A 24,003-nucleotide genomic window follows, 5' to 3' on the forward strand; every position below is an offset into this window, starting at 1 on the left:
AAAATGTTTTTGTTTTGTCTAAAACCTTTAATTAAATTCAATTTCAATTCATTTAAAATATGTGAAGTATTTTTCTTATTTATTTAAAATGTTTATTTTTGGGGGGCGTATCCCCATTCATAGGAATGGTAATCTCCGTACAAATGGAACTCACCATTACTGTGAATGGGGATACACCATTTTCATTGGTTGGTCTGGCCCATGTGATCCCAGGTTGCACTTACATTCCTGGGATGTGTGGGCCCATACGCTGGGCTGCGAATGGAGGCCTCGGACCACAAGTCTACGTTCCTCTGGGACCACCAGGTATTTTCGTAAACTTTTATTCGGTCTGAAACGTCCGCGGGAAGCCTCCAACCACAATTTTTGGCCCATTAAGTTTTTTTTATTCTTTCGTTTGTCCCAGTTTCTAATTATCTTCTTCTGAGGCCAAATCAGATCAGATCAGGCTCAACCACTGTGTTCCACAGTGTAAACTTTCCTCCGCTGTTTTCACTGTTCCTCGGCTTCAGTCCGTGTGTATGCGATTTGACAAAACCGGTGTGCTAATTATGCCACTTATGACATTACACGCTGTATGACTGTTGTCTTATGAGGCATACTGACAATATCAGCCAAGGTCATTTGGAGTGAAAATAGGTGTCTCTTCACCAGGGAAGCAATTAATTCAAAATCCCAGTGAATGTTGAATTACAGTTAAGGATGCAAAACACCCCATTCAAAATGACAGAATACAGCAAATCAAACAGTGGCTAGTAATTTCAAAACTGAAAAATTATTCTTAATTATCTTCCTTCACACAAAATGTGATGATGCAGTGTAAATATAAAAATATAATGATGTAGTATGCCAAGAACACAGGGCAATTAATGTTTCAAATATTGTGCTCAGAATGCATTGAACCAGACTCCTACAAGTAAATAAAACCCACCCCAGATTTTAGAGTAAATCAACACTATAAATTCGGTACATATTTCCTAATCCCGGACACTTAACATGTTATAAAATCAAGTATCGTGGTGATAAACTTTAATAGAACCTTTAGTAGATCAAGCTCACTTGTTTCCTCCAGCTGGACTATGCTAAATAGTCCCATTAGCAGAATAGCTTGCATCAACCTCTTACTCAAACAGTGATTGAGGATCCACTCAAAACTATCAGTTCGCTGTATGGCAATTCATTACACACTTAGCATTCTGACCATGCTTGCTATTTCTTATACCCAATCTGCATATAAAACCTGTTCCTGTCCCACCAACATTGGTGCTGGGGAAAGCATAGAGTAGCCATTTTATGTTGGGGCAGAATTTGTGGTGGGTATGACGGCGTACCATCCGAACCGACATTGGAAACCTAATTGCCCACCAACTTCCCAGCAATTTCATACTGAAATGTTAGGCTGCTGGAAGCACAGCACAAGGAGACACCCGTCAATAAAAAATCTTCATCTAATGTTTTATTACTGTATTGGAATTAACAAAAATGTTCTTTTTTCCCAATTAGATGACATCCAAGACGTACAAAGTTGGAGAATCTAAGTGTCGCATTTGGAACCCGGAGAAAATGTGGAATATTAGCACAAATTGTCAGGTATACACACAGAATCATCTGATAACTTATAGTGGATGTTGTCAAATTTGTGTTTCTTTGAAAGAAATGGGAATGTAGCAGATGTTAATATAACTGAATTTCACCCAGATTCTCTTGGGTGCCATTAAACTACTGGAATCTGCCTCCTCATTTCCTTGGGTTTATTTATTCTTTTCTTGGTTTTTATTTCTTTTTATTCTTTCTCTGAGAAAGCTCCAAATATCAATTCTCCAAATATCAAAGCTTCAAAGATCAATTCTCCAAATACATGTTGCTTTTGTTTCCTGATTAGAGCACCAGCCCACGTGATCCCAGGTACTTCTCTGCACAGGCTGTGTCCTGGGATCTGTGGGCCATTACGCTGCCCTTTACTATGCAGCATCTGCCAGCAAGTTCGGGAAGGAGGGTCTCCATCGGGTAAGTGCGTATTTCGTTACACCGCTAACTGAAAAATCCAGGCCATTATCTAATTGGTTGAAGTGCACATCTCTCATTCAAAAGAAATCACTCTCAGCTTGAAGTCACAAATTTCCCCTGAAAGAAAATGGTCTCCTTTATCCCTAATTGTCTCGGGACCACCAGCAGACCACACCGCTGTGATAACTATGCCATCTGGTGGCTTTCTGAGATCAGGAACTGCAGTTGCAAATAAGTGCCTAGGGTCACACTGAATTTGCACGTGTGTGCAGTTTTTGATAATGTATCGGTGCAGTTATATTGCCCCTCGTGGGAAGATGCAAATGGATTTCAAGTGATCACTGATTCCAAAAGTGGGGGTATAAACCAGGAGGCAGATTCTGATGCACTTCCCAAACACCAAGCAGTCTGATGCCCCCTCTCCACGGGACATCTCACATCATTTTGAGGTTGCACTGGCTGCAGTATAACTCCAGGCCGTTGAGAAGCCACATTTACAAAATGCCTTGGATTTCTGGAAGAATTTCATACTGTGCCTACAATGTTTATAATATGGAGACAACATTGCCTTATTACATAAAAAATTGGCAACTAGGAAATCCAGCGGCACTCAAGCTCATGGACCCGCGCATAGAGCTGCTTTGCCTTGACGTGTAACTTGTTGGGATGTAAAATAAGCAGTGCCATTCCACTCCGCTAACAGCTTATGGCACAAATTTACGTCTAGTAGCTACAGCAGAACTGCAGCCTAAATGTCTTTCAATGTGGGTTTGCAGTGCTGGCCAAGTTAACACATGATGGATGTGATCTGATTGCCTGTGTCACTCACTTCAATGAGTCGTAGACCATTCTTACTTTTTTATGAACTCTGTTAGTTGGAGCTGCCTGAATGTTACTGACTGTTTGCTATAGAATATATTGTGAAGGCAATAAAGTATAAAACAGCTGCAGTAAATATACTGCAAATGTATTAATTTAACGAGCTTTTGTTTCTAAGTGAAGAACCTCTCTTTCAAAGTGAGTAAATACCATTCGCTGTCTGTGGGAAATGACCATCACGCCAACATGGTTCAGCTTGCAAAAGGTAAACAAGATGCTTCATAAAAGCCAAAAATGTTCTATTGAACAGTCCCACCGATCTTTCATTTTCAGACACTTAGGCCGGAATTTTTACCTGTGAGTCAGGACAGGTGCCCGCCAACCTAAGCTTTTAACAACATGTTCTGCTCTGCGTGTTGAACTCAATTACATCAATTAAAACAGTCATGTGAGTTTCCCGGCCCCATTAAATGAAGTGGGTCTGCTGACGTCATCAAAGACGCGTTTTCAGCTCGGATATTTAAAGCAGCCTTGCAAACATCCCAGTTGAAGGTTCTTAGAGGAGACTTAAAGGTGGTTGGGAGAGGTGGAATTTGCTCAATATCGCAGAGATGGGTCATGGAGTCTCACCGACAGAAGGCCATGCCCAGATTCACTGAGGCCTCCCTGGAACTCCTGGTCCAGGAAGTCAGAGCACGCAGGGAGCTCCTATTCCCTAGGGATTGGCGCAAAAGACCATCCGAAGACACCAACAGCACACGGCTGGAGGTCAGCAGCAGGGATGCAGTAAGGCGGTCCTGGATCCAGTGCCGGAAAAGATTTAATGATGTGATGAGGTCAGGAAAGGTGAGTGCAATGTCACATTCAGTTACACCCCATCACTGCCTTCACAAGCCTACTCCTGCACGTCAATCCTCACACCAACCTACCTTGCGAGGTGCACCCATCCCTCACTCTCTATGCACCTGCTCACATCACCATCTGACTAACCACCACTGACACTCACCCTCATCCTAATGCAATAATAGGAAGCAAAGCCACAGAAGGAGTCTATTTGCCAATGTCACGCCACTCCCTCATAGTCACTCTCTACAAATGTAGCCTATCCATTCCTTACACTCATTCCATCACTCTCACTCAAAGTTCTCTTCTTTCCCTCCTTGCAGAAGAGAGCCCACAACAACAGGAAAGGCAACGAACCGTAGCTCGCCCTCCAATGTTCATCAACTTCACTGCAGCAGAGGAGGAGGCACTGCAAATCACTGGAGTTGCAGAGCTGCTGGTGGTGGGAGACAGAGAGAGTGGGACCTCCCAGCAACCTGTTGACCGAATTATATAATATTCAACCACATGGTATGCAACAGTCACTCATGGTGACTTGATGTCAGCAGCCAGTGAAATGTCATCATGTGCATAATGGTAAAGTTACACGTTTTTATCCTAAGACTTCAATTCATCTCTTTACTCACCCACAGGTCCATCAAGTGCCCCAACCCGCACTGACCAGCCGGAGGAGGACAACGACTCCTCGGAGGAAGCTCCATTATCTGAGGCTGCATCGTCTCCAGAACCAAGCGCACCCAGCACCAGCCCAGATATGCTCACCTTGCTGGTTCCAGCGAGACAGACAGTAGTGTTGTCACCTGGTTTCTCACAAGTGAGCAAGAGCAGATGGTGGAGACAGGGACAGGAGTGGAGAGTCCTCGCCGGAGGGCGCAGGACGCTCCCCACTCTGCTCAGCTGCATGCAGACGCTGAGCCTCGGGGGCTATCGAGAAAGAGGGTGATCGTGGAGGAGCAGCAATAAATGCATGAGGTTCTAGCAGCTTTTGCAGCCGTGATGTGTGCGACTGTACAGAGAATGGAGGAGTCCATCTTGAACATGAGCACCACCATCTCGCAGGCGATGGCGGTGATATGCTGTTCCATGGAAAGGATAGCCACCTGTATGGAGCAGCAAATGCGCCAGTCGAACGAGACGTGCTTGCTGTGAACAGAAATTGTAGATTCCTTTTGGCCTCATGTCGAGTTGGGATACCATTACACTTGGACGTTCATCACCCCACTGCTGTGCAGCAAGGTGCTCTTCAGATCCTTGCGAGCAGGGAAGTGCGGGTGGTCCATGACAGGGATGATGGTGAGAGGGGACATGGAAGTGGGGGATCTGCTCAAAGAGCTCCCATTTCTCGCCCGTTGCCTCCCCCTCAGTCAGAGCCCCAGATGCTGCCTCGGATCCCGATGGCCGAGTCTGACCCTGCACAGCCGCAGGAGGAGCAGTATTTGGCAGGGCACTCAAAGGCTTCAAAACCCAGAGGATGTCTGGCAAAAGTGTCAAAGCAGTCACAGCAGGGAGGTGAGCAGCCTGCCTCTACGTCTGCTGAAGCCACAGGGGATGCAGTTCGTAGAAGGACGTGGAAAAGAAAAAAGACACAATCATAGATGCACAAGGGTATGTACATGGGTATTTGCCAAAATGTTAAAGTTAAGATTCAGTTCTATTTATGACACACATACATTTATTTCTTTGCAGTACTTTCCTGTCTTGTCCATTTTTGCCTGCTACCTGGGAAGTGGCTTTATTCCTTGGAGTGATTGGTGAGGCATTACGTAACCTTGAGCAATGAGAGTTTGGGAGAAAGGAATGGCTTGGTCATTGTAGAACTGCTTTGTGATGCTATTGGCGGTGGGGGTAGAAGTTGGTAGAGCATCTGGGAGCCATATGGATGAACTGCTGCAAGTTTAGTAAATCGAGCCATTATGAGGCCATCCCGGGCCTCCCAGGAAGCAATGTCTGCCGCTGCAGGTGACATCTCCACCTCAGGTTCCTCCTCTTCCTCGTGTTCCACCTGCACAGGAGGGCAGGAAAAAGAGTGGGAGAGCTATAGTGGTAGGGGATTCTATTGTAAGAGGAATAGATAGACGTTGCTGCGGCCGCAATCGAGACTCCAGGATGGTATGTTGCCTCCCTGGTGCAAGGGCCAAGGATGTCTCGGAGCGGCTGCAGGGCATTTTGGAGGGGGAGGGTGAACATCCAGTTGTCGTGGTGCATATAGGTACCAACGATATAGGTAAAAAACAGAATGAGGTCCTACAAGCTGAATTTAGGAAGCTAGGAGTTAAATTAAAAAGTAGGACCTCAAAGGTAGTAATCTCAGGAATGCTACCAGTGCCACGTGCTAGTCAGAGTAGGAATTGCAGGATAGCTCAGATGAATACGTGGCTTGAGCAGTGGTGCAGAAGGGAGTGATTCAAATTCCTGGAACATTGGAACAGGTTCTGGGTGAGGTGGGACCAGTACAAACTGGACGATCTGCATCTGGGCGGGACCAGAAGCAATGTCCTAGGGGGAGTGTTTGCTAGTGCTGTTGGGAAGGGGTTAAACTAATATGGCAGGGGGATGGGAACCTATGCAGGGAGACAGAGGGAAGTAGAATGGTGGCAGAAGCAAAAGATAGAAAGAAGAAAAGTAAAAGTGGAGGGCAGAGTAACCCAAGGCAAAAGTCAAAAAGGGCCACATTACAGCAAAATTTGAAAGGGGCAAAGTGTGATAAAAAGACAAGCCTGAAGGCTCTGTGTCTCAATGTGAGGAGTATTCATAATAAGGTGGATGAATTAACTGCGCAGGCAGCAATTAACGAATGTGAACTAATTGGCATCACGGAAATATGGCTCCAGGGTGACCAAGGCTGGGAACTCAACATCAAGGGGTATTCAACATTCAGGAGGATAGACAGAAAGGAAAAGATGGTGGGGTAGCGTTGCTGGTTAAAGAGGAAATTAACACAATAGTAAGTAAGGACATTAGCTTGGATGATGTGGAATCTGTATGGCTGAAGCTGCAAAATACCAAAGGGCAGAAAACACCATGAGAGTTGTGTACAGACCACCAAACAGTAGTAGTGAGTTTGGGGACAGCATCAAACAAGAAATTAGGGATGTGTGCAATAAAGGTACAGCAGTTATCATGGGTGACTTTAATCTATATAGATTGGGCTAACCAAACTGGTAGCAATACGGTGGAGGAGGATTTCCTGGAGTGTATTAGGGATGGTTTTCCAGACCAATATGTCGAGGAACCAACTAGAGGGCTGGCCATCCTAGATTGGGTGATGTGTAATGAGAAAGGACTAATTCGCAATCTTCTTGTGCGAGGCCCCTTGGGGAAGAGTGACCATAATATGGTACAATTCTTTATTAAGCTGGAGAATGACAAAGTTAATTCAGAGACTAGGGTCCTGAACTTAAGGAAAGGTAACTTCGATGGTATGAGACGTGAATTGGCTAGAATAGACTTGCAAATGATACTAAAAGGGTTGATGGTGGATAGGCAATGGAAAACATTTAAAGATCACATGGATGAACTTCAACAATTGTACATACCTGTCTGGAGTAAAAATAAAACGGGGAAGGTGGCTCAACTGTGGCTAACAAGGGAAATTAAGGATACTGTTAAATCCAAGGAAGAGGCATATAAATTGGCCAGAAAAGGCAGCACACCTGAGGACTGAGAGACATTTAGAATTCAGCAGAAGAGGACAAAGTGTTTCATTAGGAGGGAGAAAATAGAGTAAGCTTGCTGGGAACATAAAAACTGACGGCAAAAGCTTCTCTAGATATGTGAAGAGAAAAAGATAAGTGAAGACAAACGTAGGTCCCTTGCAGTCAGATTCAGGTGGATTTATAATGGAGAACAATGAAATGGCAGACCAGTTGAACAAATACTTTGGTTCTGTCTTCATGAAGGAAGACAAAAATAACCTTCCGGAAATACTAGGGGACCGAGGTTCTAGTGAGAAGGAGGAACTGAAGGAAATCCTTATTAGGCGGGAAATTGAGTTAGAGACATTGATGGGATTGAAGGCCGATAAATCCCCAGGGCCTGATAGTCTGCATCCCAGAGTACTTAAGGAGGTGTCCCTAGAGATAGTGGATGCATTGGTGATCATTTTCCAACAATCTATAGACTCTGGATCAGTTCCTTTGGACTGGAGGGTAGCTATTGTAACACCACTTTTTCAAAAAGGATGGAGAGAGAAAACGGGGAATTATAGACCGGTTAGCCCGACATCAGTAGTGGGGAAAATGTTGGAATCAATTATTAAAGATGAAATAACAGCACATTTGGAAAGCAGTGGCAGGATCGGCCAAGTCAGCATGGATTTATGAAAGGGAAATCATGCTTGACAAATCTTCTAGAATTTTTTGAGGATGTAACTAGTGGAGTGGACAAGGGAGAACCAGTGGATGTGGTGTATTTGGACTTTCAAAAGGCTTTTGACAAGGTCCCACACAAGAGATTGGTGTGCAAAATTAAAGCACATGGTATTCGGAGTAATGTACTGACATGGATAGAGAACTGGTTGGCAGACAGGAAGAATTTAGATGAAAGAATTGAGTGCAATATCTCAAGTTTGCAGATGACACTAAACTGGGTGGCGGTGCGGTGTGAGCTGTGAGGAGGACGCCAAGAGGCTGCAGGGTCCCTTGGACAGGTTCGGTGAGTGGGCAAATGCATGGGAGATTCAATATAATGTGGATAAATGTGAGGTTATCCACTTTGGTGGCAAAAACACGAAGGCAGAATATTATCTGAATGGCAGAAGATTAGGAAAAGGGGCGGTGCAATGAGACCTGGGTGTCGTGGTACATCAGTCATTGAAAGTTGGCATGCAGGTACAGCAGGCGGTGAAGACGGCAAATGGTATGTTGGCCTTCATAGCTAGGGGATTTGAGTATAGGAGCAGGGAGGTCTTACTGCAGTTGTACAAGGCCTTGGTGAGGCCTCACCTGGAATATTGTGTTCAGTTTTGGTCTCTTAATCTGAGGAAGGATGTTCTTGCTATTTAGGGAGTGCAGCAAAGGTTCACCAGACTGATTCCCGGGATGGCAGGACTGATATATGAGGAGAGACTGGATCAACTGGGCCTGTATTCACTGGAGTTTAGAAGGATGAGAGGGGATCTCATAGAAACATATAAAATTCTGATGGGTTCAGACAGGTTAGATGCAGAAAGAATGTTCCCGATGTTGGGGAAGTCCAGAACCAGGGGTCACAGTCTAAGGATAAGGGGTAAGCCATTTAGGACTGAGATGAGGAGAAACTTCTTCACTCAGAGTTGTTAACCTGTGGAATTCTCTACCGCAGAGAGTTGTTGATGCCAGTTCATTGGATATATTCAAGAGGAAGTTAGATATGGCCCTTACGGCTAAAGGGATCAAGGGGTATGGAGAGAAAGCAGGAAAGGTGCGAAGAGCTGAGGGAGGGTGGACTGGCGCAGCACAAAAGAGTCATGACAGCTGCCTGGGCATCTGGCACACATGCATGATGGTCTTTTTATGGTTGCAGACGAGCTGCGCATTGAGCGAGTGGAAGCCCTTGCGGTTCACAAACACTCCTGGGTGATGTTGGGGTGCCTTGATGGCCACATGCGTGCAGTCATGGGAAGCCAGCCAGAGCCGCAAAGCCTAGCACCCGCTGAATAACACTGGCTTCATCAGTGGCAAAGTCCACATAATTGGCTGACTTCTGAAACATGGCATCGGTGACCTGGGTGATGCATCTGTGGGTGGCCAACTGCAAAATCCTGCAAATGTCTGCTGCGGATCCCTGGAATGAGCCTGAGGCAAAAAGGTTGAGGACGGTGCTGGCCTTGACAGCAACTAGTAAGGCGTGTGCACCAGGTCCTCTGGGCAGCAGTTCTTGTTCCAGCAAGCTACAAATGTCTGTGAAGAGCTGGCACTATAGCCTGAGCCTGTGCTCAATCATGTTCAGGAAACGAATCCTCTGCCTCGTTCCCTGTGTTGGGGCTATCGCCTCCGGTGCGCTGCACCTCTATGCTGATGCCTTCTCTCCTGTAGAGCATCAGGTCGTTGAAGAGAAGGCTGCTGCTGGTGTTGTTGCTGCTGCTGCTGGTGTGGTTGGTGCTGGGGCTCACCTTGGTCTGATTCTGAGGTTCACGATGAGACAGCATAAGTGGCATCCATGCTGATCTAATAGATGCCAGGTATAGTGGAAAACGGAGGCACAATCCTCCAATGTGACTCCAGCGGTTCGCGAAGTTGGCTTGCCATCACCTTCTCAAGGCAACTAGGGATGGGCAATAAATGCTGGCCTTGCCAGTGATGCCCATATTCCAGGAGCAATTTTGTAAAAAATGAATGAGAGTAACTAACAATGTGGTGAGAATGGCTTCAGAGGTTGCAGAAACCAACTGCAAACTCCTGAAATTTAAATCTCTGCACAAAATGGTGTCAGCCTGATCCTTTCCCTTTGGCAAGGAAGCAGGTGTAACGTGTGAGCACTGATGTGCTTTTCCCAGCTGTCACTTAATGAACTCACACAATGGCCACTGAGCAGCCATCTCCCTTTCGCAGGCGAGGTTCCCGAGGTGCGTGAATCCCGTGCACAACCAGTTAAACTCCAAATCTGACGTTAAAAAAGCAGTTAAGGGTCTGTAAACGAGCAGTTAAATACTTCAAGCGGGTCTGTGGCGTGCCTCGAAACGCGCCCCAGTTAAATGCGGAAGTCGGCGCTTTTAACTGCCGACCCTCCCCGAAAACCGCATTCTCTGCAGTGAAAATTCCGGCCTTACCGACCTGTATTTTTGCTTCACTTTCTGCCTGTATTGAAGATTTCTAATATCTACAGCTTCTCTTATTAATGCGATGTTTTTAAAACTATGGGGTATAAAGTGGACCTCATCGCGCTCGTTTTCCAGGTGGTAATTTTGGGCCGAATTGTGTGAAAAAAGGGTTAAATTCTTGGTTATCTTCCATGCTCCAAAGAGAGCTGAAATACATCCAACAACATATTAGGTTGGGTAAGTTTTCCGACGTCCCTGGTGGCAACCTAAAATAAGCAATACGCCCCTGCTCATGTTAATTAGGGGCCCAGTGCCTGTTTTATGACCCATCCCTGAAGTTGGACTGCCCAGGCATATGTTTTTCTTGGCATGAGCAAATGGCTGCCAACAAAAAGTAATTTAGAAAAAAAAATGTCATACGGAGCCAAGAGGAGTAGGAGTGTTCTTCTCGGATTGTCAGCCTTCCTGAGGGATGCTGGCTGCTGAATTGTTCCCTTCCCGTTTTGCTTGTCCCCCCACCCCCCAAGAGTTATCTGAGGTCCACTGAGTGAGGCAAATGGTTTGTGGAGAAGCGCCGAGCTGCCTCTAGAGGCGCAACAGGCTTAATTATTAAAACATTGCCCGAAGCCAAGTTTCGGTGAGCCTTGGGCCTCTTGGCTTGAACACGCCCGGAAACAGGCCATAATTAATTTTCCTCCCATTTGTTTTAATTGAGGTCAAGTAGGGGCTTATTGCTTCCTTTCTCTTATTAGTATTTTTTTTTTAAATGCTACTTGCGTTGTTCCATCAGTTGTTATTTGTTTTATGAACATATTTGAGCCAATCCAGTGCAACTGTAACACAGACTTTGCACGAGTAACATTTCCAATTTTGCTGGATGCGTGGGCCCTGAAATTCCACAGGGTTTAGCTTGATCTCCCACTGCGAATCTGAGAGACTAGCATCTAATATCTTGGAAATTCTGCTAATATCCTGCTTAAGCAGTGCTCTATGCCACTCACAGGTATTTCTGCCAAAATTCTCTTACCTAGTTTTGTCACGGTCACAACTCCATTACCTAGTTTGTAGCTCACACTTAATCCTGATTAGTTTAAAATGAACTACAGTTATACTCCAAGGTGTTTCATTTTTGGCTTTTGTTTATCTCAAGAGCTTGACAGAGATTATGAAGCAGATTCTGATCAATTTGCTAACGGAAATACAGCTTGCTCTGGACAATAATTGGATAATTTTACCTTGTACGGTGATTCCTCAAAGTGAACGAAAGGGGAGTGCAGTGATTCAAAGCATTTTGTTGTCTTCGTTGCCAATCAGTTAATTGTTTAATAACTACACTGACAAAATAATACCCTGTGAGTCCACTGATTCAGTCATCCTGCTCTTGAGGACTTTGCACTCAGAGGGTACATTAGTAATCTCTCGAGATCAGAACTTGGGAACGTGCAACACACTTTTGGCACTGGCAAGGCCAATATTTATTGCCCATCCATAATTGCCCTTGAGATAGTGAGCCGCCTTCCTGAACTGCTGCACTGCATGTGGTGGACTGTCCAGGTACATTAGTAACCTCTGGAGATCAAACTCTGGGAAGGTGCCTCAAGTCTCACCTCAGAATTGCCCGCGACTTGGCACAATTTATAAGACAGAAAGCAACAAGCTAAGCAATTAAGAGATGGGACATGACAGCAGGAAGTCATATGATTAAAGTTATATCATTAAATGGTAGGTCACTGAGAAGTGTAGAGGAACAAAGTGACCTTGGAGTGCATATCCACAGATCCCTCAAGGTAGCAGGACAGACAGATAAGGTGGTTAAGAAGGCATTCAGAATACTTGCCTTTATTAGCTGAGGCATAGAATACAACAGCAGGGAGGTAACGCTTGAACTGTAAAAAACACTAGTTAGGCCACAGCCAGAATACTGCGTGCAGTTCTGGCCATCATATAACAGGAAAGATGTGACTGCACTCGAGAGGGTACAGACGAGATTTACGAGGGTGTTGCCTGGACTGGAGAATTTTAGCTGTGAGGATAGGCTGAATTTGTGTTCTGTGGAACAGAGGTGGCTGAGGGGAGACCTTATTGAGGTGTATAAAATTATAAGGGGCTGAGATAGAGTAGATAGGAAGGACCTATTTCTCTTAGCAGAGGGGTCAACAACCAGAGGACATAGATTTAAAGTAATTGATAGGTTTAGAGGGGATTTGAGGGGAAATCTTTTCACACAGAGGGTAATGGGGTTATGGAAATCACTGCCTGAAAGAGTGGTAGAGGCAGAAACCATCACCACATTTAGAAAGTACTTGGATGTGCACCTGAAGTGACGTAACCAAGAGCTGGAAAGTGGGAGCTGGGTGGGTAGTTCTTTGTTGGCCGGCGTGGACACGATGGGCCGAAATGGCCTTCCGTGCTGTAAATTTCTATGATTCTAAGATGGGATGATACAGTACATTCCTAAATGTACAGACTCCTGAAATTATCACACTTTGAATGACAAGAAATACGTCTGGCTTGCAGGAATTCATTTGCCTTGTGCAGATCTGTGCTTTCTTACACTGCGATGCTAGAAAACAAATAAGTGACTGTGGAGTCCCCAGTTGACCTGTCGGAACACAATTGCACAAACTTGCCAGAAATTGATGCAAATTAGTGTGAGTGTGTGTGTCTGGTTAAATGTACCTGGGTACATGCAGCTACCGATTAACTGTCAACTTGTATGAAACCTCTGGTCGACTATAATAAACCTGTGGTTCGAACAATGGTGTAAGATGATAAATTTTCAATTTCCTTTTGACTCACTTTGGGTTGTTAATATCAAAAGGATCAATAAGACATTTACAGTACTTCTTAATGAATTGACATTCAAATTACATCAGATGCTAAAATACACATCACAAATACTATTTAACATCTGTAGCAGCGAAGCACATTATTTAACACCAGGGCAGTCATTTGTCAGAAGCCAGCATCTGCGATTCATAATCACATCACATGATTGGTCTGCACTCAAGTGGTCTTTCAATGGTATATTGAAAGCAATACAAAGCATAAGGTTTGCCTCTGCAACTAGGCCGAATGAAGTGGTCACAATAAGAGGATTGTTATCTCAGACTGACATTCCATCTAGGAATTTAAAAAAAAAATCACATTTTAACTGGGCTAAGATGAAGTAGCGTGTTTCTCATTCTGCAGAGGGCTTTATCCCCTCCAGATTGCTAATGATTGTCATAACCTTGTTCAATTGCTATGTCAGACAGGCAGCCCATCGACTGGTACAAACATAAGGGTTCCGAAAACCTATGGGCCACGGTTTGGGTGTAACCTCCTGGATGGAAGCCTCCGGTGCCCTCAAGTTCCAGGTACAAACACACACGTAGACATACTGTAATTTACATTCCTGCTAAAGTTTACAGGATTTGTGAAAAGGCACCTAATTTGTCATCAGGCATGTCACAAGCACCCATCAAACTGAGAAATTCAGCACCTAGCTGCCTTTGGCAAGGAGGGTCGCTCACGCGATCCCTCAGATTCTTCGACAGTGCAATGTCTGTGAGCTTGTAATGTTAGTAACTCCGCACTGTGGATGTGGACGTATTGTGTACTGCAACTACAGAGTTAATAATAAACAGAACCAGACAGATTCCGGAGGCTTCAGAGAGAGCTATCTGCCATGTTGAAAGCTGTGTATGCTTGTGCTCTGTGAATATATCACTTTTGGCGATGAGATGGGATTTTTCAGATGATTTAAAGCTTAAATTTTGTTGGTGAAGGATTCAACCAGCCGACAGAGAGACTTTGGATGTTTCTGTCTGAGGAAAAAGCTACAAAAATCCGAGGTAAAATACAGCACATGGTGCGAACAGCTAGAGATTAAAATGGCAGGTGTAACCGGACATTTGGGGGAATATAGACACGACCGGGAACGTTTTAAAGCATATGTGGATCGGCTAGAAATGTATTTCACTGCAAATAACATAATCGAAGTTGCAGACAATGCAGTCCAGAACCGGGCTGTGTTGGAACGTAAGAAAGCGATCTTCTTATCAGAGGCTGGTCCGGCATTGTACGAAACCCTTGTAAATCTGCTTGTGCCTGACAAGCCAAAGGACACAATGCTTAAAGAGATTTTAACGAAGCTGGAGCAGCACTATAAACCCAAACTGTTAGAAATTGCTGAAAGCTATCGTTTCGGGATTTGGAATCAAAAGGCTGATGAAATTATCAGTGATTACATCATAGCATTAAAAAAGCTATCGATGCACTGTAATTTTGGAAACTTTCAAAACCGAGCATTACGGGATCGTTTTGTTTGTGGGGTGAAAAATGATGCGATCAGAAGGAAGTTATTGACGACGGATGACTTGACTTTTGAGATTGCTTGTCAGACAGCGAGGTCGATGGGCATAGCCGAACAATATTCCCGAGAATTAAATAATGATTATGTCATCAGTCAATCGAGGTAAATCACCTACAGGTTCAAAGTAAAAGATGGTGGGGCGCAAAGTCTCAGAAACTGGAAATTCTAACAGAGCGTCGAAGTCGTGTTATAGGTGCCTGGGACAACACATTGCTCAAAGTTGTCCATTCATGAAGGCAGAGTGTTTCTTCTGCAGAAAGACTGGGCATCTTGCGAAGGCATGCCGACTGAAGGGTAAACCAGTTCTTAAAGCTATGACTCCAGCGTTCAAAGCTATGAGTCGAAATCCCAAGAGACTACATAGCATGGAAGAACAACAACAGGACGAGGAGATGTTAGAGTTACAAGTTATCAGGAGCACGAGGTTAGCGGACAGTGATTCGGAAAGCATCAAAATCCACATAGATATTGCAGGATTCAAGATACCAATGGAAATCGACACGGGTGCATCCGTGAGTGTAATACCAGAGTCGCTGTACCTCGACAAATTGCGTGATTTCCAACTGGAGAAATCCAAGATAGAGCTGCGAGGCTACTCGGGAGAGAAAATTCCTGTGGTAGGTCGTATCACCGTACCGGTGAAATATAAAGATCAATTTCAGAACTTGCCTCTAATAGTAGTGAAAGGAGTCAAGTCTGCCTTACTCGGAAGAAATTGGTAGAGCTCACTGAAGCTGGATTGGAGTAAGATTTTCTGTGTGGATGAGATTATCAAAAAGTATCCGAAGATGTTCTGCGAAATGGGCAGTTCGGTCCAAGGCTTCAAGGCGAGTGTCAGGATACAGAAGGACGCTAGATCGGTTTACTACAAGCCACGTTCCGTACCATATGCACTCAAGGAGAAAATTGAGCAAGAACTCAAAACACTAGAGACTAAGAACATTATTTGTAAGATCAATGTAATTGGGCTACACCCATTGTTGTTGTACATAAGTCCAATGGTAAGGTAAGATTGTGTGGTGATTATAAAGTAACCGTAAACCAGGTTGAGGGTAATGTCCCCAATACATTGCCGAATATAGAAGATTTGTTCACAGCACTGACAAGGTGGTCAGATCTTCTCAAAACTGGATCTTAAGAATGACAGCTTGCAGTAGATGAGGAGTCCAAGTCATGTTTGAATATAATTACTCATCTAGGCCTATATCAGCTTAATAGGCTACCGTTTGGAGTGTCTTCCGCCCCTGCCATATTCCAAGGGGGGATGAACCAGATTTTGCAAGGCATTGAAGGGATAGTATGTTATTTGGATGACATACTAATTTCAGCACCAAATAAGCAAATTCATAATAACATATTGAATGAAGTCCTCAAACGGTTAGAAAAGCACAGAGTACGAGTGTCTGCTCGTAAGTGTGAGTTATTTAAAAACTCAGTGGAGTACTTAGGGTACAGAGTAGACAAAGATGCTTTACATCCAACCATGGAAAAATTGGATGCAATTAGAAATGCACCCACTCCCAGGAATGTCACTGAACTTCGTTCATTCTTGGGTCTTTTGAACTCTTATGGGAAGTTACTACCAAATTTGGCTACAGTATTACATCCACTAAAAAGGCAGGAGGCAACAGAGCAGAGTAGCACTGGGGTAAGTGTAAACCACAAGGTGATAGGAAGGGACAATATTTATGAATATAAAGGGGCTGCAAGAGGGGTCAAAACTAAAAATCATGGTTTAAAAACTAGTATTAAAACACTCTACCTAAATGCACGCAGCATTCGAAACAAAGTAAATGAGTTGACGGCACAAATCATTACAAATGGGTATGATTTGGTGGCCATTACTGAAACATGGTTGCAGGGTGGCCAAGACTGGGAATTAAACATACAGGGGTATCTGACAATTCGGAAAGATAGACAAGAAGGGAAAGGAGGTGGGGTAGCTCTGTTAATAAAGGATGATATCAGGGCAATTGTGAGAGACGATATTGGCTCTAATGAACAAAATGTTGATTCATTGTGGGTGGAGATTAGAGATAGTAAGGGGAAAATGTCACTGGTGGGCGTAGTTTATAGGCCCCCAAATAATAACATCACGGTGGGGCAGACAATAATCAGGGGAATAATGGAGGCATGTGAAAAAGGAACGGTAGTAATCATGGGGGATTTTAACCAACATATCGATTGGTCAAATCAAATCGCACGGGGTAGCCTTGAGGAGGAATTCATAGAATGCATACGGGATTGTTTCTTAGAACAGTATGATACAGAACCTACAAGGGAGCAAGCTATCTTAGATCTGGTCCTGTGTAATGAGGCAGGAATAATAAACGATCTCCAAGTAAAAGATCCTCTCGGAATGAGTGATCACAGTATGGTTGAATTTGTATTACAGATTGAGGGTGAGGAAGTAGTGTCTCAAACGAGCATACTATGCTTAAACAAAGGGGACTACAGTGGGATGAGAGCAGAATTGGCTAAAGTAGACTGGGAACATAGACTAAACGGTGGTACAATTGAGGAACAGTGGAGGACTTTTAAGGAGCTCTTTCATAGTGCTCAACAAAAATATATTCCAGTGAAAAAGAAGGGCGGTAAGAGAAGGGATAACCAGCCGTGGATAACCAAGGAAATAAAGGGGAGTATCAAATTAAAAACCAATGCGTATAAGGTGGCCAAGGTTAGTGGGAAACTAGAAGATTGGGAAATTATTAAACGACAGCAAAGAATGACTAGGAAAGCAATGGGGAGGGGGAGGATGGATTGCGAGAGTAAGCTTGCGCAAAACATGACGGCAGATAGTAAAAGCTTTTACCGATATATAAAACGGAAAAGAGTGACTAAAGTAAATGTTGGTCCCTTGGAAGATGAGAAGGGGGATTTAATAATGGGAAATGTGGAAATGGCTGAGACCGTAAGCAGTTATTTTGCTTCGGTCTTCACAGTGGAAGACATAAAAACCATGCCAAAAATTGCTGGTCACAGGAATGTTGGAAGGGAGGACCTTGAGACAATCACTATCACTAGCGGGGTCATGCTGGACAGGCTAATGGGACTCAGGGTGGACGGGTCCCCTGGTCCTGATGAAATGCATCCCAGGGTATTAAAGGAGATGGCGGAGGTTATAGCAGTTGCATTCGATAATATCTACCAAAATTCTTTGGACTCTGGGGAGGTGCCATCGGATTGGAGAGCAGCTAATGTAATGTCTCTGTTTGAAAAAGGGGGCAGGTGACTGTGGGCCGGTTGGTTTGGCATCTGTGGTGGGGAAAAGGCTTGAAGCTATCGTTAGGGAGGAAATAGCAGGACATCTAGATAGGAATAGTGCAATCAAGAAGACGCAGCATGGATTCATGAAGGGGAAATCATGTGTAACTGGTTTACTGAAATTCTTTGAGGATATGGCGGGCGTGGTGGATAGGGGTGTGCCGATGGATGTGGTGTATTTGGATTTCGAAGAGGCATTCGATAAGGTGCCACACAAAAGGTTACTGCAGAAGATAAAGGTATGCGGAGTCAGGGGAAGTGTACTGGCGTGGATGGAGAGTTGGCTGGCTGGCAGAGGGCGGAGAGTCGGGGTGAATGGGTCCTTTTTGGGTTGGAGATCGGTGGTTAGTGGTGTGCCGCGGGGATCAGTGCTGGGGCCACAACTGTTTGCGATGTACATAGATAACCTGGAGGAGGGGACAGAGTGTGGTGCAGCAGAATTTGCAGATGACACAAAGATTAGTGGGAAAGCGGGTTGTGTGGAGGACACAGAGAGGCTGCAAAGAGATTTAGATAGGTTAGGCGGATAGGCTGGGGTTTTGCAGATGGAATACAATGTCGGAAGATGTGAGGTCATCCACCTTGGGAAAAAAAAACAGTAAAGGGGAATATTATTTGAATGGGGAGAAATTACAACATGCTGTGGTGCAGAGGGACCTGGGGGTCCTTGTGCATGAAACTCTTTTTTGAGTTTACCTGAAAATAAACATAAACATTAAAACCATGCCACCCGCCTGGGTGACACAGCAGACATTTTCAAGGCCCCTTTTTTTTTTTTTCTTTTTTTTGGGTTTTTTTTGGGGCGCTAAAATCAAATTTTTCCAGTGCCCCCTATAAAAGGGGAGGGGGACACTAAAAGCACCGGCAATGAAAACAAATTAAACTTTAAAACGTAAAATCAAATTAAAATTTGGTTGCCGGGCGTGATGATGCACTCCAGTCCCTCCGGTGCCCACCTCTCGCGGAAGGCCGCGAGCGTACCGGTGGACACCGCGTGCTCCATCTCCAAGGACACCCTGGACCGGATGTAAGAGCGGAAGAGAGGCAGGCAGTCAGGTTGAACGACCCCCTCGACCGCCCGCTGCCTGGACCGGCTGATGGCACCCTTGGTCGTGCCCAGGAGCAGTCCTACGAGGAGGCCTTCGGACCTACCCGCTCCCCTCCGCACAGGGTGCCCAAAGATCAGGAGAGTGGAACTGAAGTGCAGCCAGAATTTCAGGAGCAGCCTCTTCAAATAATGGAACAGGGGCTGCAACCTCGTGCACTCAATAAAAACATGGAACACGGACTCTTTCAGACCGCAGAAATTGCAGGCGGCCTGGGAGTCCGTGAACCGGCTTAAAAAATTGTTGCATGGCACTGCTCCGTGCACCACCCTCCAGGCCAAGTCCCCGATGAATAGTGGGAGGACCCCTGCGTAGAGTGCCCTCCATCGGGGACCCCCGCCTCCTCCGGACGGCAAGATGGTACGCCATGGCGTGTCCGGACGGCCGGCGAGGATGGCAAAGTTGAGGGTGTGCAGGAGCAGCCCGTACAGGAAACCCCTCCGCTCAGGAACTGAAAGGCACGGAGGGGATTTCCCCGAGGCGGCTCAAGTTGTGAGGCGCCGGCCCCCGAGGGAGGTTCCGGGGTTTGGCGCCGATGAGGAATTCCGTCCGGACGGGGGTCAGTTCGGACGGGATCTCCCCACGTGCTTGAGCCTCCTCGATGCACCTAACGGAGTCAGGGCCCAGAGCTGTTTTTAGCGACTCGATGGCATCGGCCGCGTGGCGGACGTTGGCAGAGTTTAGGCGCCGCGCCAGCTCCTTGTGCATGAATCCCAAAAAAGTTAGTTTGCAGGTGCAGCAGGTAATCAGGAAGGCGAATGGAATGTTGGCCTTCATTGCGAGAGGGATGGAGTACAAAAGCAGGGAGGTCCTGCTGCAACTGTATAGCGCATTGGTGAGGCCGCACCTGGAGTACTGCAGTTTTGGTCGCCTTACTTAAGGAAGGATATACTGGCTTTGGAAGGGGTACAGAGACAATTCACTCGGCTGATTCCGGTGATGAGGGGGTTACCTTATGATGATAGATTGAGTAGACTGGGTCTTTACTCGTTGGAGTTCAGAAGGATGAGGGGTGATCTTATAGAGACATTTAAAATAATGAAGGAGATAGACAGGATAGAGGCAGAGAGGTTATTTCCACTGGTCGGGGAGACTAGTACAAAAGGGGAAAAATAGCCTCAAAATACGGGAGAGCTAATTTAAAACCAGTTGAGAAGGAATTTCTTCTCCCAGAGGGTTGTGAATCTGTGGAATTCTCTGCCCAGGGAAGCAGTTGAGGATAGCTCATTGAATATATTCAAATCATAGATAGACAGATTTTTAACCAATAAGGGAATTAAGGGTTACGGGGAGCGGGCGGGTCAGTAGAACTGAGTCCACGGCCAGATCAGCCATGATCTTGTTGAATGGCGGAGCAGGCTCGAGGGACTAGATGGCCTACTCCTGTTCCTAATTCTTATGTTCTTATGTTCTTCTGTTCTTATTAATGTTGGGAAGTCCAGAACCAGGGGTCACAGTCTAAGGATAAGGGGTAAGCCATTTAGGACCGAGATGAGGAGAAACTTCTTCACCCAGAGAGTGGTGAACCTGTGGAATTCTCTACCACATAAAGTTGTTGAGGCCAATTCATTAAATATATTCAAAAAGGAGTTAGATATAGTCCTTGCTACTGGGGGGATCGGGGGATGTGGCGAGAAGGCAGGAATGGCTTACTCCTGCACCTATTTTCTATGTTTCTATGTTTTTTCTATGAATGAACTTTTGAAAAAATAGGTCCATTGGAAGTGGTCAAAAGAATGTGATACAGCATTCAAGGAGTGTAAAAGCAAATTGGTAGAGAGCACCATGTTAGATCACTATGACATATCTAAGGAGATTAAGCTAGCATGTGATGCCTCTCCATATAGAGTTGGGGCAGTGATCTCTCATGTATCACGTAGTGGGGAGAAGAGACCAATTGCTTTTGCTTCACGCACTCTCAGTGTCAGTGAGAGTAATTATGTGCAAATTGAATGGGAAGCTTTGGCAATTAATTTTTGGGGTCAAGAAGTTTCACAAATACTTGTATGGTCGTAAGTTTACCATCGTTACGGATCATAAGCCCCTAATAGCAATCCTCCATCCAAAGTCCCCAGTTCCAACATTAGCTGCAGCCCGAATGCAGAGATGGGCTTTGATTTTGTCAGCATATACATATGATATTGAATACAGATGATCAGCTGATCACAGTAATGCTGATGCAATGTCTAGATTGCCTTCTCCATCACAAGTTACACCCGATAGAGAAGAAGTGTTTTATTTTCAAACATTAATGAACTGCCAGTCACAGCTGAAGAGATTGGTAGAGCAACCAAACGTGACCCAGTGATGTCAAAGGTGTATGAGTATATTGCAAATGGATGGCCAAACCAGGTAACAGACAAAGATACACATCCATTCTTCATTCGTAGGAATGAATTATCAGTCGATAAAGATTGTATCACGTTGGGTGCAAGAGTGGTTATACCAAATAAATTCAGGTCCAAATTATTAGGAGACCTCCATGACCAGAACCTGGGAATGTGCTTGACCAAGAGTTTTGCACGCAGTTATTTATGGTGGCCAGGTCTTGATAAAGATATAGAGTACATCGTGAGTCAGTGTATGACATGTCAATCGGTAAGCAAGCAACCACCACCATTACAAATGGCCTCCCAGGGTGTGGCAAAGGCTGAGTTAGAAGGACAACAATTGTTCATTGTGATTGATAGCCATTCGAAGCGGGTTGAGGTGTTTCCAATGTGGAAAATAAAAACAAGTAAAACATTGGATATTTAACGAAAAGTATTTTCATCATTTGGCCTACCTGAAGAGATTGTTTTGGATAATGGACCACAATTTCGTTCAGAAGAATTTGCATATTTCACGAGCAAAAATGTTCTGAAACACACCAAGGTTCCACCATACCATCCTGCTTCGAATGGTGCAGCACAGAGCACTGTACAAATTGTAAAACGTGCCCTCATAAAACAAATGTTAGATCCAAATCCAAGGAAACGACAGTTGTCATTGGATCACAAATTGGCTAATTTTTTGATTGCATATCGAAATACTCCTCATACAACTACTGGTAGAATACCAGCAGAGTTGTTTATCAAACGACAGCCACGAACCAGATTCTCGTTGTTAAAGCCAAATTTGGCACAGTCCGTAGAAGAGACACAATTAAGACAGAAAGAGAATCATGATAAAGGTAGAGTAAAAGAGAGAAGTGTGAAATTAAACCAGAAGGTGAGAGTGAAGAACCATCACCATAAATGGTGAAAGTGGTTACCAGGATGAGTAGTGAAGATATGTGGTCCTCGCACATATTTGGTAAAGATGTTTGATAATGGACAGGTTAGGTTTGTTCATATTGATCATATTTTACCTACAGGCATGGAAGGAGTGAAGGTGGGAATGACTCAATTATTTCTGACTCATCAGATAGTTTTGATACACCAGTAGCAAATCCTAAATCCAATGTACTAGAAACAAATCCAGGAGAGAATCAGAATGAAAGTCTGAGTCCGAGTCAGGAAAACAAAGAGCCTGAAGTTAGAGTGAGTTCAAATGAAAATCAAGGAAATTCCGTGGTGAAAAACGTTCCTCAGGATGAGCCTCGAATGAGAGTAGATCCAACACCATGTTTGGAAGGTTCCTCTTCGAAATAGAAAACAAGTTGTAAAGTTAAATTTGTAAATATGGAAAAAAAAACTAAGTTTATATCCTGTGTTATGTATAAACATGAAAGTTATGTATGATGTTTGTTATAATAACTTCTTCATTAAGAAGCGAGAAGTGTAATGTCTGTAAGCTTGTAATGTTTGTAGCTCCACACTGTGGATGTGGATGCATTGTGTACTGCAACTGCAGAGTTAATAATTAAACATAACCAGGCAGATTCCGGAGGCTTCCGAGAGAGCTGCCTGCCATGTTAGGAGCTGTGTGTGCTGTGCTCTGTGAAGATATCACAGACAGCACCTCCCAAACCCATCACCTCTGCCATCTAGAATGTAGCGGGCGCATGGAAACACCACAACCTGCAACTTCCCCTCCAAGTCACACACTACCCTGACTTGGAAATATATCGTCGGTCCTTCATCATCACTGGGTTAAAATCCTGGAACTCCCTCCATAACAGCACTGTGGGAGCACCTTCACCACACGGACTGCAGCGGTTCAAGAAGGCGGTTCACCACCACCTTCTCAAAGGCAATTAGGGTTGGGCAATAAATGCCAGCTTTGCCACAGATACTCACATCCTGCGAATGAATTAAAAAACATCTCCTATCGGTTTACGCCGGCAACTATCAACTTTTGGACCGGATATTCTGGTTTTCGTGACCACTACTTGGACACACCAACAGGGTCATCACTAAATGTTGGGGGGGGGGTTGTCTCTGAAATAGGAGATCTGAAATGATGGGAGTCTGGGCGGGGCAGAATTCCTCGGTTTCCCACCTCCCTGCCCTTGGTTTTTCCTCTTCACCTGCTCACGAGTGGCCTGTTGGTTATCATAGAATCATAGAAATTTACAACACGGAAGGAGGCCATTTCGGCCCATCGTGTCCGCGCCGGCTGAGCAAGAGCTATCCAGCATAATCCCACCTTCCAGCTCTTGGTCCATAGCCCTGTAAGTTACGGCACTTTAAGTACTCAGCCAAGTATTTTTTAAATGTGGTGAGGGTTTCTGCCTCTACCACCCTTTCAGGCAGTGAGTTCCAGACCCCCACCACCCTCTGGGTGAACATCCCCTCATATCTCCTCTAAACCTCCCCGCACTTACTTCAAATCTACGTCACCTGCTTGTTGACCACTCTGTCAAGGTTAACAGCTCTTTCTTATCCACTCTATCTAGGCTCCTCATAATTTTATATACCTCAATCAGGTCAACCATTAGCCTC

The 24,003-nt window shown here is 44.8% G+C and overlaps 1 protein-coding gene and 2 long non-coding RNA genes across 6 annotated transcripts in view; 2 read left to right on the forward strand and 1 right to left on the reverse strand.

The window, feature by feature from the left end:
• LOC139229805 (uncharacterized) overlaps window positions 1-1,719 on the forward strand; it is a 36,312-nt gene extending 34,593 nt beyond the window's left edge. Inside the window, exon 3 of the long non-coding RNA XR_011587812.1 lies at window positions 1,504-1,719. This is a non-coding gene — a long non-coding RNA (uncharacterized lncRNA). The remainder of the gene's footprint in view (window positions 1-1,503) is intronic.
• ctnna2 (catenin (cadherin-associated protein), alpha 2) overlaps window positions 1-24,003 on the reverse strand; it is a 1,881,920-nt gene that overhangs the window by 699,619 nt on the left and 1,158,298 nt on the right. The gene's annotated exons all lie outside the window — the stretch shown is intronic.
• On the forward strand, window positions 3,009-23,219 carry LOC139229811 (uncharacterized). The gene is made up of 3 exons (XR_011587814.1): window positions 3,009-3,091; window positions 13,662-13,767; window positions 22,494-23,219. It is a non-coding gene; the product is annotated as an uncharacterized lncRNA (long non-coding RNA).

The sequence above is a fragment of the Pristiophorus japonicus genome, chromosome 2 (assembly GCF_044704955.1).
Source record: "Pristiophorus japonicus isolate sPriJap1 chromosome 2, sPriJap1.hap1, whole genome shotgun sequence".
NCBI classification, from domain to species: domain Eukaryota; kingdom Metazoa; phylum Chordata; class Chondrichthyes; family Pristiophoridae; genus Pristiophorus; species Pristiophorus japonicus.